The 3,487-nt window shown below is 39.5% G+C and overlaps 1 protein-coding gene across 1 annotated transcript in view; it reads left to right on the plus strand.

Annotated features, from left to right (window-relative positions):
- SMARCAL1 (SWI/SNF related, matrix associated, actin dependent regulator of chromatin, subfamily a-like 1) overlaps positions 1-3,487 on the plus strand; it is a 37,051-nt gene that overhangs the window by 16,259 nt on the left and 17,305 nt on the right. The gene's annotated exons all lie outside the window — the stretch shown is intronic.

Here is a 3,487-nt window from a genome sequence, read left to right on the forward strand (position 1 = left end):
GTTAAACGTATAGAACTAGTAGGAAATGGCAGAATGTGAGGTTTAGCAAGACAAGTGGCCCAAGAAGGGAGGTAATATTCAGTTATGCAATAACAGGAGAAATAGAAATTTTAATGTTTGCCTGTTGTCCTGTGATCAAAGAATCAAACTTTCCTTAGTAGCCTCTAGTAGATTAAAGTGACAAGTAGTTTCTAGACACTGCAGGGTCTGTACATTGGAACAAGGTAAATGCAGTTCCTCTTCAGCAATTATCAGCAAGTGTATATAAAGAGAAGATTCAATCTGTGATGGCTTTATAGCAACCAGCTTTTATATGCAAGATTCTTAACGGCAAGCCAAAGGTGGTTGTCCTTGAATAACTTGATTGTTCTCTTTAAAGGCCTGACTCTTGTCTTCTCTTGGGTTTCAAATCACTTCAGGCTTTTAATCTTTGGACACTAAGTAGGAGGTCCAATTTTATGAACAGTTTGAAGTACAATAATTAGGGTGTATGTCTGAAAATGGTGGAAAATAACAAATAAAGCTCATCGCAAAATGTTCAAAAAGTGGTCTCATCCTTTCCTACTTGTAGCTTTGTGTAAGGATCAGCTTGTCAAAATTATTTGCAGGCTACAAGATATGAGAGTGAAAGATGATAGCTGTTAAGCGGAGGTTAATTGCCTGTATGCACTTACTGAGAATTTACAGTTTTATGCTGTCACATCACTGGTCTTGGAGAATTGAGAACTGGTGCTTCTGAAACTGAATTTCAGTCTTCAGAAAACATTAAGAATTTCATGTTCGTATCATGCATTATCTCACCTGCAAAAACTGTACAGTACCAGATGTTTCATGTTAGATGTTATCATAAGTTTTGTTCTCCTGCTTGCCGACTGTAACTTCTGAAGCAAGTGTTTGCTGTAATAGCCACTCTTCTGCCCTCTTTGCTTTCCAACACAGATGTTTTGCTCTAAAACTAACCCCTTTGGCAGCTTTGTTTTCAACATCTAGAGGGTGATGCTATGTTCACTAATGGCACAGCACATGACAGAATGCTTTCGTATTTGAAAGAACTGCCAAAATATGAGGAGTTTTTATCACTTCAATACTGGATTTAACAACTATGCTGTAGTAAATAGTCAATGGGGTAAAAATTAGGAATATTTTCATGATACTTTGAGATTATTGAATAAGAAGCATTGATAAACATGCTGCTGAGGATAATATTCTTGCCCTCTTTACGTTAACAGGATTAGAGCAGTACTGGGGCTCTTTAAAGAGACCAGAAAAAGCTGTCTTCATAGGCAAGCCCTTGATATGTACAGTGCTTCTAGCACCTCAGTCCCTACCTTAAGGTCACAGTGTGAAGCCATGCCAGTGCTGTAACCAGAGCCCCTGGAGCCAACTCATGCCTTGTCTACTTTCTGAGCGTTGCCACTTCTATCTGTTGTTAACATTATACTACTTTAAACATTCTGAAATTGCCATAGTTGCTGATATTTCTTAGAAGGTTCCCAACATCCTAAAGCATGAAAGCTTAGCCTTGAACTGGCTTTTGGGGACAGAAAAGGAAAAAAAACCCAAACAACCTAAAAATGTGGTCCTTGGTCCTTATATGATACAAAGATTTATGAGTCCATAATGACACTGGACAGATAGAAGTTAAAATGTTTCTAAGCCTGAAATGTTTCTGTCACTTCCATCTGTATTTAATGGATTCTTTTTATCTTGATAGAATCTGCTTCTGTGATTTCTCCATTTGAATAATAAGTAAAATGCAAAAATTACTGTGACTGGATAGAAATGCACAATAATCAGATTAAATCAATACATTCATAATAAAATGACTTACCTTGGATATTCATTTTGAATCTCTCTTGTTAGACAGCCAAGCTGAATCTCCACCTCTGAAATATTTAACCCATGGTTACAGAATTTAAAGCCTCATTTTAGTTTTAATATCTGACATTGACCAGTTTTCAAAATGAAGTGGTATTTTTAGCTACTCAGTAATACTTCGTCTTTTCCTGCTCTCTTGCATATATTGCAGAGCAAGTGTGGTATGGAATTGTCAAGCAGAACCATGTATTAAACATGTGGCCAAAGTTTGTCAACTGGGAAGATCTAGACTTTTTTTTTTAATGCTAACAAACCCCACAAACTGTGTGTGTGCAGTATTTGGTATGTGTAGGATTCAGTATCTTTTGTGATATACTTAGCTGCTACCCTGACAGAGATTTAGGAAAGTTTTGCCTTTTGACAGTAGGAGGTGTGACCAGAAAGACTTTTTAGTGCACTTTTATAATGGCTGGATGTATGCAATGACCATGCTTGCTACCTGGTGGCTTGCCCCAGGTTGTCATTAGTTTAGAGTAAGCACACAGACATATTGTGCCCAATTGATTATTATTGGACAAAACTTTGAGAGGAACTTACAATTACACAAACAGTAAGATAGGGTGAGCTGAAATACCAGCAGCAAAATGTTTAGGCCAGATTTCTTATTCCCTTCATGTTCCCACTGGATGTGCAAACTTGTGGGCGTGCAGACTTGTACGTGTGGGAGGATGCTTCATCCGCCCACATGGAACCAGGTGGTAGAGTGGTAGAGTTTGTACAGTCTGTGTGCATCCCTGCAAAATTATGGAGACGGATGGATTGAAAGCCGTAGTAGAAAACAGTCCTTTGATGTTTTGGCATGTGGCAAAAATCGTGCTTTCAAGCTCAGCAAGCTTTCACGCTGGCCAGTCTGTGCCAGCAGCTGCGTGAGATCTGTCCCTCGCTTCAGCATCTCTTACACTACTCAAGAGAGTTAGAAGTTCCTGTGTTCGGAGTGGTCCTTTTGTCTTGTTTCCACACACATCAAAGTGAGAATGACCTTATACTGTTGGGCTTTGGTTGAGTTACCATTTCCAGGCCTGGCTTGTCCCCACCCCTAATCCAGAGCTGTGGCAATCAGTAACAGGACCTACTACTTTAGTCTCATGATTGGGACTAAGTTTTCCTGGGTGTACTGACAATATTGGTTGTTCCCTTTGCTTCTGTCCCACATCTGCCTCCCTCAGATGCAGAAAGTGTCATGGTATTATGCCTTTTGTAAGCATTTTGTTTTTTCCTTCCAAGTTTGGCCCAGAGAAATGAACATAGGAGAGGGACTATACATGCTGCCAATATCCATAAAACAGCAAAGCTTCGGGGGTGTAAATGAAGCAGAAACAACAAAACGGAAGTTTTTCACTGATCTGTGGTGGGATCTCTTAGGGACCAGAGTGAAAAGGATTCCATATCCTTTGACCAGCCAAAGTGCTGCATGGTCTCTGTTCTTTTGTAATTGCATGGAGTATTGCAAGGCAGTGGAAACAGGAGAAGGTCTCAGTGGAACATGGGTGAGTTTTTTGGAAGCATGACAGTAAGTTTTTAGTGAAGAACTGGATTAGAAACTGAGAAATAATAGCATCTAATCAATTATTCCAGTGGCATAAAGTGGTCTTATTCCTGCTATGCGCCC

This window comes from Phaethon lepturus, unplaced genomic scaffold (genome assembly GCF_000687285.1).
Source record: "Phaethon lepturus isolate BGI_N335 unplaced genomic scaffold, ASM68728v1 scaffold39468, whole genome shotgun sequence".
Classification (NCBI taxonomy): domain Eukaryota; kingdom Metazoa; phylum Chordata; class Aves; order Phaethontiformes; family Phaethontidae; genus Phaethon; species Phaethon lepturus.